Source organism: Oncorhynchus nerka, linkage group LG13, assembly GCF_034236695.1.
Source record: "Oncorhynchus nerka isolate Pitt River linkage group LG13, Oner_Uvic_2.0, whole genome shotgun sequence".
In the NCBI taxonomy this organism is placed as follows: Eukaryota; Metazoa; Chordata; class Actinopteri; order Salmoniformes; family Salmonidae; genus Oncorhynchus; species Oncorhynchus nerka.
The window spans coordinates 64,674,030-64,692,219 of NC_088408.1; the positions used below are offsets into that span (position 1 = coordinate 64,674,030).

General features: G+C 43.0%; 1 pseudogene; it reads right to left on the reverse strand.

The window, feature by feature from the left end:
• Positions 1-589: 589 nt before the first annotated feature.
• LOC115140666 (histone-lysine N-methyltransferase EHMT1-like) lies at positions 590-13,205 on the reverse strand (annotated as a pseudogene).
• Positions 13,206-18,190: the final 4,985 nt, after the last annotated feature.

Sequence of the window (18,190 nt, forward strand, 5' to 3'; positions counted from 1 at the left end):
ATGTATCATTATTCATTTTTTTTTTTTCATTCAATAGCATCCGCAATCTCCTGAGATGTGGTTCTGGCAATCCTCCCTCCCTTTCAAGTATTGCTGCGTTTTGGGTTATCATGACCGGGTGGGGTAGCCTAGGCTACAGCAGAATATGACTGATGTTTATTCTTTGGTAAACGCTAAAGACTGAGCTGAAATCTGCCTTGTATAATGTTATTTTTCAATATGCAAAAATGAACAGTTGCTTATTGTCTTGCGTGGTGCTACACAGCTGCATGGGTGGGGTGAGGGTTGCATCAAATTCAATACTAGCCTATAGCCTACCTGTATCTCTATCATCGTCGCTGATGTCAAAACTGTTCAATAGCTAGAAGAACATGTACCACATATTATTCATGGTTAAAATAGAGAATTGGGCATGTTAAATAACATAACACAAAACTAGACAGTATCCTAGGCTACTGTAGGCCATCATTAATTGGCATTTGCTACCCCTAGCTTTCTTGTAAACTGGAATACACATCAACAAATATGAGAAATAAATCATGTTTGAAAATGTACTTTATTACTTTACTGTGCACTTAATAAAAAGGAGACATGGAAAAGGTGAGCATTTGTTACAGTCTAGGGCTACCCTTAGCATTTGATTTCTGTCCGCAAATCTACTAAAAAATACATTTTATATCAGTCTACCTTTAAAAAATGAGTCATAGCAGTGGTCAGGGGAGAGTGAGAGACCCCCACGGTGGCTGAGGGAGGACAGAGGTGGCATGGGGTAGTTATGATTGTGTTTTGGCAAAATGGGAACTTGACTGTTGGGCTGGGGATGGGCTGGCCACCCTCTCTAAGCTCTGATCTCCCTGGGCTATGGCGGCTGACGAGTGTCTACACGTTGGGGGAACAGCACTGGCAGCTGTAATACTTGCTCTTGACCTTCCAGAAGTGATCGCCATAATCAAACCTGAGTGGAGGAACACAGGGTAGCCATCAAAGCACGTGTTCATGTACTGGAGCCTTTTTCTTCAGCTTTTTTATTGATTATATAGCACAACATTAATACCACATAGAAAAGACACTTTCTATTCAATGATTGTCTTATATGTTTTGTGCCTCTCACCCAATCTGATCACCTGACTGAATGGGTTTGCTGGAGAAGAAAGCAATGCGCGGAAACCGCAGGTCCTGTTGCACGGTGAACACTCGAACTGCTAGCAGGTTAGGTTCACACAGGTGGTTTATAAACCGGCCAATGTTGCCAAAGAGTCGTGCATCAATACAGTGCACATCACCCACCTGCACAACAGTAGATGAAGCAATAAATACAATTATTATACATTTTATATGACAAGACGCCTTTCATGGTACTCAAAAACATCGTACATTAAAAGTAGGCCTGCATAAAGCAAGTGCAGTACGTAAGATTGTAAAAATCTATTGCATCAAAGTAAAATGCCATGCCTCCAATCACTCACTCGATGAATCCAATTAGCAAAGGCTGATATGTTGAGCCCTCCTGTGAGGAGGTAGCATAGACAGTCATGAAATTGTCCATTTTTCAATATGCTTTAGTATACCAAATAGCCATGAAGCAAACTAAAAGCTGATGCAGCAGATGCCGTGCTGTAAAAGAACGTTGTCTCTGACATTGGCATTGTGTGCTCTTCAGCATCGCCCGTTGGTATACAAAAGTATAACAAATGATGCCACATTAACAATATTACATTCGGAATACACCATTGACCAATAATAATGTGAGATTCTCCCAGGTGTCATTTAAAATCACCTCATTGTCCAGGGTGAAAAGGAACGAGTCATTTTCCCTGCCATCTGCCTCTGCATCAGTAATGATTTCACCCACATACAGTGGGGCAAAAAAGTATTTAGTCAGCCACCAATTGTGCAAGTTCTCCCACTTAATTTTCATCATAGGTACACTTCAACTATGACAGACAAAATTAGAAGAAAAAAATCCAGAAAATCACATTGTAGGATTTTTTATGAATTTATTTGCAAATTATGGTGGAAAATAAGTATTTGGTCAATAATAAACGTTTATCTCAATACTTTGTTATATACCCTTTGTTGGCAATGACATAGGTCAAACGTTTTCTGTAAGTCTTCACAAGGTTTTCACACACTGTTGCTGGTATTTTGGCCCATTCCTCCATGCAGATCTCCTCTAGAGCAGTGATGTTTTGGGGCTGTTGCTTGGCAAAACGGACTTTCAACTCCCTCCAAAGATTTTCTATGGGGTTGAGATCTGGAAACTGCTAGGCCACTCCAGGACCTTGAAATGCTTCTTACGAAGACACTCCTTCGTTGCCCGGGTGGTGTGTTTGGGATCATTGTCATGCTGAAAGACCCAGCCACGTTTCATCTTCAATGCCCTTGCTGATGGAAGGAGGTTTTCACTCAAAATCTCACGATACATGGCCCCATTCATTCTTTCCTTTACACGGATCTGTCGTCCTGGTCCCTTTGCAGAAAAACAGCCCCAAAGCATGGGATGTTTCCACCCCATGCTTCACAGTAGGTATGGTGTTCTTTGGATGCAACTCGGCATTCTTTGTCCGCCAAACACGACGAGTTGAGTTTTTACCAAAAAGTTATATTTTGGTTTCATCTGACCATATGACATTCTCCCAATCTTCTTCTGGATCATCCAAATGCTCTCTAGCAAACTTCAGACGGGCCTGGACATGTACTGGCTTAAGCAGGGGGACACGTCTGGCACTGCAGGATTTGAGTCCCTGGCGGCGTAGTGTGTTGCTGATGGTAGGCTTTGTTACTTTGGTCCCAGCTCTTTGCAGGTCATTCACTAGGTCCCCCCGTGTGGTTCTGGGATTTTTGCTCACCGTTCTTGTGATCATTTTGACCCCACGGGGTGAGATCTTGCGTGGAGCCCCAGATCGAGAGAGATTATCAGTGGTCTTGTATGTCTTCCATTTCCTAATAATTGCTCCCACAGTTGATTTCTTCAAACCAAGCTACTTGCCTATTGTCTTCCCAGCCTGGTGCAGGTCTACAATTTTGTTTCTGGTTTTCTTTGACAGCTCTTTGGACTTGGCCATAGTGGAGTTTGGAGTGTGACTGTTTGAGGTTGTGGACAGGTGTATTTTATACTGATAACAAGTTCAAACAGGTGCCATTAATACAGGTAACGAGTGGAGGACAGAGGAGCCTCTTAAAGAAGAAGTTGCAGGTCTGTGAGAGCCAGAAATCTTGCTTGTTTGTAGGTGACCAAATACTTCATAAAAAATCCTACAATGTGATTTTCTGGATTTTTTTTTCTCATTTTGTCTGTCATAATTTAATTGTACCTATGATGAAAATTACAGGCCTCTCTCATCTTTTTAAGTGGGAGAACTTGCACAATTGGTGGCTGACTAAATACTTTTTTGCCCCACTGTACCTGCACAATAAAGAGAGCCTGCTGCGTATACTCTGTGTAATCACAACAATAAAATGATGTGAAGAACTGAAAATGACAAATCCTGTTTTAAAATCTGTTCATGACATCACAATTGGCCTCATGTCATTTGTATACCAAGACATAATCATAGTTATGGTTGGGCAGTTTTCCAAACACTCAATAAAATACCTTCCATAACATTCAGGGCCTCACTCGGAAATAAAAGTTCCTTGAGGAATATCCTGCAGTGCCCTCACACCCCAGCCCATCCTCTGGATTTTATAGAGCTGCAGCCGAGCCCTGAAAACAGACAAGAGAAGACATAAATCCAGTCCAACTAACTCAAAAGACATACAGTGCAGCCATAGTTGATCAAGTGCACAGAGAAACTGATATTTTAATTTTGGGCTGAAACTATAACAAAAAGATAGACATTTCATTTGCTAATTTTCTTACTTTTTAACTCTGCGTTGTGGGGAAAGGACTCGTAAGTAAGCATTTGATGGCAAAGTATACACCTATTGTATTCGCCGCATGTGACAAATAAAATGTGATTGATTGATTGATCAGATGATGGTGGGGTAGGGATGCCCAGTTACCGGAATCCATTCTGAACCACGTGGTTCCTACAGCTCCTCCAACAGACAGATGCTTCTCCTAGCATCTGTCAGCTTCTTATTGGTGTTCAGGGCTGCCCACACCTTGGAGTTGTAGATACAGCAGTCTAGAGGAGTCTCCGGCTCTCTGTTACTCAGGTTCACGTCTGCTCCTCGGGACAGAAGCAGTCTAGAGGAGTAGATATCATCCCCAGCATGGCTATGGTCAGCAGCATGACTGCCACCCACTGGCCAGGCTAGCGCAGCCACTGTCTCTGGATGTGTGCATCTATGTGCATCTATGTGTGGACAGGTTCCTGCCATAAATGTATCTAGGCTATACACCTACAACTGGTCTCATTGCAGGTTAGTGCGCTTATGATAAAAATTCCAGGTGGGACTGGCTATTGATAACAAATCATATTTTTCAAGAACAACCTGGTGTCATGCTGCAGCTCTAGGAGAACGGAGACGGTCTTACTACTCATGTCACACATTCCAGTTGGTTCTCCCTGGCAGCGATATGTAGAGGTGAGTCCCCATGGATGTTGACTGCATGGAGGTCTGGCATCAAGCAGGATCTGCGCGATGTCATCGGAGACAGACAGGGCTGCCCAGTGGAGGCCAATGTTCTCCTCCTGAACAGGGATCACAGGTCAACGTGGAAAAACATACCCAGGAGCAATACCTTCCCCACACACCACAGAAACAACCTTGCATCTAAAGGCTACTGTATCTTGAAGATACATTGTTCATTTTTTGGGCCATTTATGTCAAGTGTATCAGTAGACAGTACGTCATATACACTATACAAATGTTTTGAGGAAGAAATCATACTCATACAGACCAAGTGATATGTTCTCCTTTACAAAAAAATATAGCAGTTATGACTTAAGTTGTTAATTCCTCTAAGAGGTACGTTGACTTCTTGTTGTATGCGCCCAAGGTGACATTCTGAAGCATCCCTTTAACTTGGATTACAACATGTACTGTAGGTGAAACGTGCAGAACATTATGCACCCCTTGGGATCCATCCCACTGTAACCTTGCCAGTGTCTAGCCTCCCCTCCTCAGACTGTGAGAACAGAAGGTAGGTAAGGTGATGGGATGTACAGTAGGGTGAACAGCATGCATCCTATACAGTGCTGACCTTGTCTCGGATGTTAAACATCAGCCCCTTTGGAGAGCAGCAGTAAGACCAGCTCTCTGTGCTAGTACTCTATAGCCCAGGTGATATGGGTGCACCCACCATCATCCTGACACCAAGCACAACCAATCAAGTTCATTAAAGTAGACTAAAATTGAAACTAAAATGAATCATGAAAAAAACAAGTAAACTGAAATAAAATAATTAACAAAACCCTTTTGAAAAACTGAAACTATACTGAAACTATTATTTGACTCCAAAATGAACTAACAGTTCAGTTTGAGTTTTTTGGGAGGGGGGGGGGGCAAAAATTGAATGGGGTTTTCAAGCTTTTTTTCCTAATGGGGTTTTGAAGCTTGTGAATCTGGCGGGTCAAATTGAGATGAACTTTATAATTTAAAGGTAGATTCAGTGAGATGATGTTGTCACAAGCAGCACCGCAGATATTGGGTGCATTTGAGTGGTAAGGATAAATAGGGCCCTATAAATTCTGCGTTGCAGAGAATGTGGACGGAACCACGGAATCCAGACTTTAAAACGAAATCCAACAATATTTAAAAATGTATTGATCTTAGTAGGAAATCAACTACATCTATTGAAAGCTGGGAAGGTTTTCCCAAAACACATCTCAATTAAATGTTAACTCCGAATAGCCTATGCTTACCTGGCAGAATGATATCATGATTATTTGCATCAATCCAGTGGCCATTTGTTTTGCAAACAATTTCTTAATTTTTGACGTCCGGGAAAAATGTATCTCCTGATGTAGTTTAATCATGGCTGTCAAATTAGAACATCCAATTATTTAGAATGTCGAAATTCACATATTCACATTCCCGTATTACATACTCACAAACTGAAATCATAATATAATATTGAGTGTACATTGTACAATCAATTATTTACAGAGAGACTCAAATATCACATTGATTTGTATACTATCACTGAACACATAAATCATTCATTGGTTCCTGTTTTAGTCATGTCTTTGGTCAAGTTCAGAATGCAACACACTGTGAAAGGTGGCGATTGACTTGACAAAAGTCAAATCAAATCACATTTATTTATAAAGCCCTTCTTACATCAGCTGATATCTCAAAGTACTGTACAAAAACCCAGCCTAAAACCCCAAACAGCAAGCAATGCAGGTGTAGAAGCACGGTAGCTAGGAAAAACTCCCTAGAAAGGCCAGAACCTAGGAAGAAACCTAGAGAGGAACCAGGCTATGAGGGGTGGCCAGTCCTCTTCTGGCTGTGCCGGGTGGAGATTCTAACAGAACATGGCCAAGATGTTCAAATGTTCATAGATGATCAGCAGGGTCAAATAATAATAATCACAGTGGTTGTCGAGGGTGCAACAGGTCAGCACCTCAGGAGTAAATGTCAGTTGGCTTTTCATAGCCGATCATTCAGAGTATCTCTACCGCTCCTGCTGTCTCTAGGGAGTTGAAAACAGCAGGTCTGGGATAGGTAGCACGTCCGGTGAACAGGTCAGGGTTCCATAGCCGCAGGCAGAACAGTTGAAACTGGAGCAGCAGCACGACCAGATGGACTGTGTGATCCGCTCGAACACTTCCATTGAGATGAACACAACAGCTAAGTGCGTTGTTAAATGCTTTTTTGCCCTTCCGCTTCACTTAAGACACAGTAGATCTCCGCTAAACACAGAATCAAGATGTTATCAGTCTCTCTTTTACCAATGATAACTTCAGAACAAAGTTGACTACAAATACAAGGTTGCCAATGTCTTTGAAATTGTTACCAACAAGCGAAGGACAAAAACCAAGATGACTGCAATAAAAGATAAATAGTATAGGCCTACATATTTCAGTCATATTGAAATCAATTTCATGTTCAATCGATGGATTTATTTTTGCTCATTGTAGGCTAGGCCTAATTCTTGCCTCAATATATTTATTTCATGTGCAACAACATGTGCACAATGGATGTGCCTAATCTGTGATTTAGTGGATTATTATTATTCGGTAAGCATTAGAACAATCTGTCTCAATATTTGCTGCAATAGGTGGTGATATCTCTCTAGGCGGTGATCCTTCGTCAGTATTGTGAAGAAATGATTATGTTATGAGAAGATTTTAAGGGAGAAAGCTGATCCGAGAACAGCACTGCCTTTCTTTCGATCCTATCAGTATCAACCCACGCTCCAACAACGCACTTAGCAAACGTTCTCCCTGAATGGTGTTTTGGGAAGCACATGTTCTTTTGGGAAGCGCATCTTCTGCCATTTTAGGAACAATGCATCTTTAAAACACTCGTAGGCCTAACTTCCATCGCTATCGGGAAAGCAGCCCCTGGTTGTTGCGAAAATGGACCCATTGCTTCGGTTTACTTGGTGCATCTGCGTAATCTCACTGAGTCTACCTTTAAACCGAACCTATGACCTGACCCATCACCTTATGCATTGCTGCCCCTCAGTGGAAAGAAGTGACATCCCCAAAAAATACAAAGAATACACGTAATTGGCTTCTAGCCTCCCATGCATAGGCTACTTTCTGTCCCTAAGACTAGAACTAAAACTGAATAATATAAAACTAAATAGAAATGTTTTTACAAAACTGAAACCTTTATTTGAGGGGTAAAAAAAATCTGGATTGTTACCGATCTGTTACCGATCATACCGATCTGAAACGACACAGATTTTGTATTTAGACTCACGATTACACACAAAGGAAGATAGTTCCTACGCGATAGAGTGCTCACTTTGTTTTCCAACTGATCTTGTGTCCTTTCTGACATCCTGTTAACACTGTTCATTGCTGCTCGCAGCTGCAGTGCCTTCAGAAAGTCTTCACACCCCTTGACTTTTTCCACATTTTGTTGTGTTACAGGCTGAAATGTCTTAAGTCAATAGGTATTCAACACCTTTGCTAAGGCAAGCCTAAATAAGTTCAGGAGTAAATAAGCCACATAATAAGTTGCATGGACTTACTCTGGTTTGTAATAATAGTGTTTCATACATGAATGACTACCTCATCTCTGTACCCCACATATACAATTATCTGCAAGGTCCCTTAGTCAAGCAGTGAATTTCAAACACAGATTCAACCACAAAGACCAGGGAGGTTTTTCAATGCCTCTCAAAGAAGGGCACCTATTGGTAGATGGGTAAAAAAAAATCAAAGTAAGCAGACATGGAATATCTCTTCGAGTGGTGAAGTTACTAACAACACTTTGGACAGTGTATCAATACACCCAGTACACTACAAAGAAACAGGCATCCTTCCTAATCCAGTTGCCGGAGAGGAAGGAAACCACTCAAGGATTTCACCATGAGACCACTTAAAACAGTTACAGAGTTAAATGGCTGTGATAGGAGAAAAGTGAGAATGGATCAACAACACTGTAGTTACTCCGTGAAAAAGGGTTTGAAACCCCTGCTTTGGATGATCTTATTGCACACAATGTGAGAGGGCATTACTTACTAACAGTTTGAAGGCATAAAATTGCAAGGCAAAACATGGTAAATCACCTGGAATCATGACAACAGTGAGGAGCAATTTCAGTCTCTAGCTTTCCCATTAAGGTCAGGAGTTTTACAATCCATTTAATATCACCCATAATATATTGAACATCCTAATGGACAGACTGTTAAACTGTCTTCCAACAGCACTGACCTCCAACTCACCCTGCCAAAGCCTAGCTGATAGTACGGGTGAATTATGGATAGACGATTTCAATGAAGCTGTTAACATTTCAACTGGACCTGTTAGTCGAAGAAGGAGCAGAGCGTGGATGGGTAACTACCTGACAGTTGACCTGTTCGGATGTCTTGGACAGGACATGATCCACTATGGTGTAATGTTCCAGTATAGCTGCCAAATGCAGACAGGTGGAGCCCTTGATATCCTGAGAGGAGATGAAGATCAAAATGTTATTCACTGGTTTTGTTCATGGCTGTTTAAAAAAACACCAACTTATAATTTCTTTTTAGCCCTTTTTGTGATAACCAATTGGTAGTTACAATCTTGTCCCATCGCAGCAACTCACCTATGGACTCGGGAGAGGCGAAGGTCGAGAGCAATGCGTCCTCCGAAACACGACCCTGTCAAAGCCGCACTGCTTTTTGACATATACACTGCTCACTTATCCCGGAAGCCAGCCGAACCAATGCGTCGGAGGAAACGTACGCTGGCAACCAAATTCAGCTTGCAGGCGCCTGGTCAGCCACAAGGAGTCGCTAGAACACGACCGGACAAGGAATTCACAGCCAGCCAAACCCGATGCTGGGCCAATTGTGCGCCACCTCATGGGTGTTCCGGTCATGGCCGGCTGTGACACAGCCTGGGATCGAACCCGGTTCTGTAGTGACGCCTCAAGCACTGCGATGCAGTGCCTTAGACCGCTGTTCCACTCGGGAGGCCCGAAACACAGACCGTGAGCTGCTACAGCATGTGGTTAATAGTTTAAGACATGAACGTGTCATGGACATAACACAGCTTGATCACTTTACATCTACAGTACACCAGAGGTCCAGCTCATTTAGCGAAAGTCTTGTCTTATGAACGGTAACACAGCTGGTGGGGTTGACAGAAGATCATGGCCTATGTATGGAGGGGATCAATGAACTTTGCTCCACACACTGACCTTATAGCTGACCGCTGCCCCGGCCCTCAGCAGGTACTTGACCGTGTCCAGATGGTTGTTGTCACAGTAGTCCATCAGGGGGGTTCTCTGCTCCTCATCAATAATGTCCAGGTTAGCTCCAGCCTGAGCGGGATGGGGAATCAGACACCTTTTACACCTGTATGCTTGCACTGTATAATAGAGTGAAACTCACAGCCCTCTGCACTGAAAACACAACATACTCACGAAGCACTGTCAATATTGACCCCAAAAAGCAAATACATTTCCTTGGCGTGAGGGACAGGAATGCAGCAGAGCTGCTAACTTAGTCATCTGCCACACTTGTATGCCAAGCGATTCTAATGTGAAGAGAGAGCCAATACCTGCTACATGTCAGAGTACATCTCCTCACCTGGACGAGCATGTGACAGACCTCCTGGTGTCCTTCAGCTGCTGTAGCATGTAGAAGGGTCCTCTTGTTCTGACGGTCCATCAGGGTGTTGGGGTCTTTTCCATCCACTGGAACAAAGAGGTAAATTGCCTTTTGAGTCATGTTGACAACTTTCCCCCCGGGGACAATAGAGTATATAATATATTATAAAATAAAATCAACAAGTTGTTTACTTTTTCATTCAAGTTAAAATATTAGAAGAGGGTTGCTCCATGTAGGAACGAACTAGGCATACACATGAAACCTGGAGAGATGTGGCATGTTCTTACCCAGCAGATGGATGACTTTCTGGAGCTCCCCGTGATGGGCAGTGATGTACAGTTGCTTCGTGTGATATTTCACTTTCTTTGGCCTCATACTAAATACCAAAAAGAGAAATCTAGCTACAGTACATCACTTGGTATGCAGCAGAAACATCTGTAAGAGTGCCTATTACAGTCATCATTGACATGAAACAGTAATGACTACGGACCCACTATGTGTTCATTATATTGTATTATCTCATCCAAACTGCTAAAAGTCTAAGTAATGACTTTAAAAATAGCTACATTTTAAACATACTTTTCCTCATCCAGGGCAATCAGGATGCTCTCCAGTGACGTTTTAGCTGGTTTCTCTCCATCACCTAAAGGCCCTCTCTTCAGGCTAGTACAAGACAGCATACAGCAATCATTACCATTACATATTAAATACCCAAGAAAATGATCAATGCTAGCACTAATGCAGAGAGAAAGAGACACAGATTAGGATAGAGGGAATCAAATTGAGAATGGAAGAGTAAAGTCTAAATAACCTGTTGTTGGGGGAGGTGTCCAGAGTCCTCTCAAGCTCAGTGGTCTTCTTAGCCCTGTGAATGAGGGGCCTGGTGGACACAGCAGGAACAGGGGCCACAGGGGAAACAGCTGGCACAAGAGGAAGTACGGGCTTGCGTTTGGGGGCAGTAACAGGTTTGGGAACAGTGACTTCCTGGGCCCCGGTGGCATCCTCCCCACAGTGGGGACAGAAGCTCTGGGCCTTGATGACTGAGGCACAGCCACTGTGGAAATGCTGAGAGATGCTGCCATACGGTCTGTACTCCATGAAGGTCCCCTGCATAACACATACATGATTAGTCAGATATTAATATTAAAGGCAAAGCAGAGTGCTTTACGAATTAACAACCACAATAAAGTCATGGGACAGGTGTGTCAGCCTATCAGGTCTATCTTGGTTTATCCCTGTTGTATTCCTCCACTCACCACCCTGCAGAAGAGGCCACAGGCAGGGAGGGCATCACTGGTGCTTGGCCTGTGGTCCTCACACAGAAGTAGCAGACGCACTGTGTTGGACGGACGCATCATCTCAGGCTTCACAACATTCCTCTGACATCGACTCACCTGTAGGGAGGAGATGAACGGAGAGATAAATAGAAAGGATCAGAGAGATAAGGGTTGTTTAGACACTAGCTCAACACACAAAGGCTGGGTAAAGGTTAACTTCGCCCCCAGGCTATTTCAAACTTTGGGGAGGATATCTGGTGCGCAAGATTAGGGAAATGTTGCTTCAGAGCAGGTCAGACTCACCAGACCATACACCCTCTCTGTGGCCATGCAGGTATGCTCAGGCTGGAATAGGCTCTCCCTACTGCATGGGGTCTCCATGTGACAGCAGCACAGAGGTCTGGTGAGCTCAGCTCAGCTCTTCTGGTGAGCTCTTCAGACAGGTCCGTCTCTGTCACCTCACCATCAACTGGAAAGCCTGCAAAATAACACAAATCAACATCCAGGTCAACAAAACAGATGTCATGTACAGCATATTAATGTATTGTACAAGTATAATTTCACAACGAAATGTTTAACTCGTCTCTAGGTAAACTGTTACCTGAGAGAGGAGGAGACATCAGCTCATCTTGGGCTTTCAGATTTAGCGATTCCAAAGTCAATTCAATATATTCCTGCTTACTGCTGTTGTCCTCTATCTCCATTTTGTTTCCTTTGGTTAAATCTTTTTCATTTTCTACACACTGCTTGGCTAACAGTGCATGGCTTTCTTGCATTTCACAAATCTCTCAAATCTGTGCGTCAGATCTTCTCTCTTCTTTCTGACACTTTCTTGCTTTTCCGTCTTTCTGCAGGGAGAATCATTGTTCATCCGCAGTGCATTTCTACACAAATATTTACAATAGAGTAGATGGGATGGGGTCTCTTACCTTCAACACCTTGGTTTTCTTCTTTGGAACAAAGTTGTACATTCCCATCTTCCTCTTCCCTTTCCTAGACCCTGCAGACATACGGACGGAGAAGTGGCAGATGGCGGTTCAAGCTGGCACAGCATGTCATCACTAAATAAAGTGGACATGAGAGACAGTGTAGAAGAACAGTCTTCCCAGAAAGGAAGATGACTCACCCGGATGTGGCTTGGTAGAGACAATACTCTTTCTTTTAAGGCTCGGAGGTAGCTTCATGTGGGAGGGGGCCATTGAGTTTTCCATCCACATGCCTGCCATGCTCAACTCTGCTCCGTCCCTGTTAAAACGCTTTAGAACAGACTCTAATGACATCGGACACCAGTCATCATTTAAAAGGACAACATTTCTTGTTCTGGGTAAAGATGAACATTACCTTCAGTGCTGCTGGATTGGCGTCAGGTTTGCCCATAGTCTTCCATGCACACCGTGTCCTGGCTGGAGAGTCCACAGATGGAGAGCTATGAGTTTGTAAATCTGAGATCCCTGCTGCAACAGCGTCTCTACCATTGTCTGCAGGGGTTTGAGGGGTTTTGGTCAGTTAATGGGCTGAACCACCTGTCCTTTGAGGGCCTTCTCTTACTTGCTTTTTTTTTTTTGCATGCTTTTTTCATGCACAGAAAAACCATTGGAGCCAGTGACAGAGCCATGAACGGATGTCATCTTGGCTTTAGCTTTTTTGTTGACCTGCATTTTAGCACTCAGAGCCATCTTCCCCCTGGCCCCTGTGGGTGTCACGGGGGGGTTAGGGTTTCTTTTCTCTGCCTCTGATTCCTGACTGACTCCCCTACTCTCCATGGCTGTCCTGGAGGAATCCTCTGGCCTCTCCACACCAATGTCAACAGTTTCACCTGGAAGATTACAGCTGTTAGTCCCATCAAATAAGATGCCACATTAATCACGTTCACACACTGTTAAGTGGGCAAGTGGTAGTTGTAAATGAGGCCAATGTGAGAGTGATTATAGCATAGATAGAACTCACCAGTCCCTCTGGATCTGGGGGCGGCGCGGCTTGGCGTTCCTTTGTCGACGTAGATCTCTCAGCATCTACCTCACTACCTTAGGGTCGCACCTGGCAAGCTGAGAAATATCACCAAAATCAGGACAATCCCATTTGACATTTCAGCACAGTTCAGTATCTCAATCGCAGTACCTGTGCCTACTAGTTAGTTTTTCACCAAACTTTAACAAACACAAGTACTTCTCTAATCCATGTTTAGTACTTCTACAAATGATGCTGTACTACCAGAACCCATCTTTCAAATCCGTAATCTACATCTTTACAAAAGGGTTGTGTAAAACGTTGAGAAAAACAAAACAGAAACAAAGCTTAACCTTACGACCACACGCACATAGGAAAGCACTGAAAAGACTCCAAAAATTACATGCCAAATACCAGTAAGATCCAGAAGTTGGCCCTTGCAAAGGTTTAGGCAAGAAAGTAGCTTTATACCTGCTTTCTCGATGGCCTCAGTTGTTGAGCCAGAGTGGGGGGGGGCACACTGATTCCCCTTCCTTTCCCCACTCGCACAGTTCAGCTCTATTGGTTCCATCTGCACAGCCCAGATGGAACATGCTCAGTCAACATATGTGGCCCCTTTCAGGAGCAGCAGTGCATGAGCCAGCCAGAGTGTGGCACAGCAGTACTGCTCCACAAAAGACCTGTCACTCTACAGCCACATTAGACACAGGGGAAAAAGCTATGTGAGAATGTCGTTCATAGACTACAGCTCAGCCAGCGTTCAACACCATAGTCCATTCCAAGCTCATCACCAAGCTGTGGACCCCTGGGACTGAACATCTCCCTCTGCAAATGGATCCTGGAATTTCTGACGGGCCTGCCCTTGGTGGTGAGGGTAGGCAACAACACCTCCGCCACGCTGACCCTCAACACGGGGGGCCCTCCGGGGTGTGTGCTTTGTTGCCTCCTGTACTCCCTGTTCACTCCAACTGAGTTGCCACGCATGACTCCAACACCATCATAAAGTTTGCTGACGAAACAAGGGTGAGAGGCCTGATCACCAATGGTGATGAGACAGCATACATGGAGGAGGTCAGAGACCTGGCAGTGTGGTGCTAAGACAATAACCTCTCCCTCAACGCCAGTAGGACCAAGGAGCTGATCGTCGACTATGAGAGAAAGAGGGGAGAGCACGCCCCCGTCCACATTGACGGGGCTGTAGTGGAGTGGGTCGAGAACTTCAAGTTCTTTGGCGTCCACATCACCAAGGACTTAACATGGTCCACATACCCCCAGACAGTCATGAAGAGGGCACGGCAGCGCCTCTTCCCCCTCAAGAGGCTGAAAAGATTTGGCATGGACCTCCGGATCCTCAAAAAGTTCTACAGCTGCACCAAGGAGAGCATCTTGACTGGCTGCATCACTGCTTGGTATGGCGGAAGACACATTTCAATTGAATGTATTCAGTTGTACAACTGACTAGGTATCCCCCTTTCCCTTTCCCAAATACACCTGCCTCGACCGCAAAGTGCTACAGAGGATGGTGCGGACAGCCTAGTACATCACTGGGGCCGAGCTCCCTGCCATGCAGAACCTCTATATCGGGCAGTGTCAGAGGAAGGTCCGAAAAATTGCCTAAGCCATAGACCCATCAAACTCAACGCTGGACCTCGAAGCCAGTTCCACTGCATTTTTTCATTGTTACACTCTAACCAGGGACTGATTTAGATCTGGGACACCAGGTGGGTGCAAGTAATGATCAGGTTGAACAGAAAACAAGCAGGCTCTAGACCTCGTAGGCCGTGTTGGAAAAAGTACCTAATTGTCGTACTTAATAGAAAAGGACTCAAGTAAAAGTGAAAGTCTCCCAGTAGAAGTCTAAAAGTATTTGGTTTTAAATATACTTAAGCATCAAAAGTAAATGTAATTTCTCAAATATACTTAAGTATCAAAAGAAAAAGTATAAATCATTTCAAATTCCTTATATTAAGCAAACCAGACGGCGCAATTCCAGGGGAACACTCCAATACTCAGATATCATATACAAACCAAGCAAACAAAGCATTTGTGTTTAGTGAGTCCTCCAGATCAGAGGCAGTAAGGATGACCAGGGATGTTCACATGATAAGTGTGTGAATTGGACCATTTCCCTGCTAAGCATTCAAAACATAATGAGTACTTTTGGGTGTCAGGCAAAATGTATGGAGTAAAAAGTACATGATTTTCTTTAGGAATGTAGTGAAGAGTTGTCCAAAATATGAATATTAAGTATAGTACAGATACAAAAAAAATACTTAAGTAGTTTGTGTAAGTGTGTGCTGTTTTTTTTGTTGCTTTGTCGTTGTTGTTGTATCTCTTAAAATGGGTGAAAATTGTGAAATTCCAATAAAAATACTGTTACAAAAAAAATAAAGTTAGTCAAAATAGATAAGATTCTGCTACCATGGAATGGACAACACCTGTCTATTTGTGGAAAAATCACCCTGATTAATTCTTTAGTCATATATACATACATATACACATCTTCCCCTCCTCGTCACTCACACCCCATCCCCGTCATTGCGTCTCTCAATACATACATTTTAAACGAACATACAGACAGAAATTCAACACAAAAGCTCAGTTTGAATAAAGAAGTTAGGTCCAACACATGGAACGTACAGTGTAATTCTGAAACAAATGGATCACCACCATTCTAAGAAAATCCTTGTAGCATAATAGCTGATAAATCAGGTTCTAGATCATTTAGATAAGGTTCCCGTACTTTGTTGAACTGATCTGTTTTAGAATGCAATGTGCATGTCAGATATGTCAATGGCACCCATTCAAATAGTATCTTATGCCAACCTTTAATAGAAGGAACCTTATCACTAATCCACTGTAAGGGGATGTTTTTCCTCGCTGCGAAAGTAAGGATGTTGTAAAGCCTCCTCTTACCCACAGAAGTAACATGCCTACTAGTAAAGAAACTGGGTCCAATTCTAGATTGACCCCTAGAATTCAATTTCTTGCAGAACAATAGACCAGTATCTTTGTAATTTGGAACATGACCATAAACAATGTGTTAGGGAGCCTGTATCAGTTTTACATTTAAGACACTGATGAGAAGAGGAAGAGGTGTTAAAAGCATGTCTGTGATTTGGGGATATATGCAATCTGTGTATTATTCTTAACTGGATTTCTCTAGTACGGTTACATATAGATATTGTTTTTGCATATCTCCAAATGTCCTCACACATCTCTTTGTCAATAGTAACAGACAATTCTTTCTCCCACACTCGTTTCACCCTCTGTGTATTGACAGTAGAAAAGGACCTTAATGGCATCATAAAACAAACTTACAGACATTTTCCTTTGTGGGAAAAAAAACATTATTTCACAATGACAGACACATCAGGGTTGCCAATCAAGGTGGTGCTCTTCAAAATATGTCTTACTTGTCAGCAAAAAAATTATGTAGTCTGCCTATTCCCTTATTAAGCTAAAAGTTAAAGCCAGCATCCAGCAATCCTGGACCAAAATCTGGGTTGTTAACAATTGGGGTAGAGCAGAGGTTAGTTTGGACCTTCCCAGGAAGCGTTGAACTAACCTCCATGCTTTGAGTGTGTTAAGTGTAATGGGGTTATTGCAGTGATCCTTTACAGACTTGAAACTTCTGAAAAATAAAAGATCCTGCAAGGGGTATTTTGAAAAAGAAGTCTCAATGTCTAACCAAATAGAGGAGTCATCATTTGTGATGCATCAGAAATATAACATAGGTGGGCACACCACTGATAAAGCCTAATATTGGGCAGAACCAAGACCCCCCTAGAGCCTGGCAGCTGCAATACTGCCATCTTAACTCTTGGCTTGGGTTTACTCCATATGAAGGAATTTAGCCACTTACATCTTGTATTACCTTATTGGAGAGTAATACTGGGATCATTTGGATTGGGTAAAGTAGTCTAGGTAAAATATTCATTTTCAAGAGCGATATTCTACCCAACCAAAAAAATCGGAAGAGAGTTCCAGCGCTCCAGATCCTGTCTTATTGTATCAAACAAGGGAACAAAATTGGCTTTGTACATTTGCTGGAATTTAGGAGTTACAAATATACCCAGATACGTAAAACCTGGGGGAAACCATTTAAAAGGAAAGGGGGGGGGGGGTAATAGGTACAGATAGAAGACTACCAGCCTCTGATGTAGTTATATTCCTCTTGTAGCCTGAGAATTCACTGAATAATTCAATAATATTAACAAGAGATGTAATTGAATTCTCGGGGCTAAAGATGAACATCAGAACATCATCAGCAAACAAGCTTCTTTTATGATGAACGTCACAAATGAGCAGAACCTGTATAGCAGGCATTACTCTGATGGCCTTGGCCAGTGGTTCCGTAATGAGTGCAAAAGGAGAGGGGACAACAGACAGCCCTGTTTGGTACCTCTGTGTATAGAGAAGCTATTTGACCGTAACACATTATTAAGGACAGCAGCCTGACGATCATCATATAAAACTTTAACCCATGTTATAAACTTGTCCTCTAGACCAAATTTAGTCAGAGCAAAGAATAGGTAGGACCACACCACACAGTCAAATGCTTTCTCAGCATCTAGGGAGAGCACAAGACCATCCACAGCACTTTGCTGATAGGTTTGAATAACATTAAGAAGCCACCTGACATTGTTACATGACTTACGGCCCTTTATGAGGCCAGTTTGGTCCCCTTTCAAAATGTGTGGAAATAAGTCCTCTAGTCATGTGGCTAGAATTTTAGAAAGCAATTGTCTATCCACATTCATAAGGGAAATGGGTCTGTACAAGGAACAAGACTGGGCAT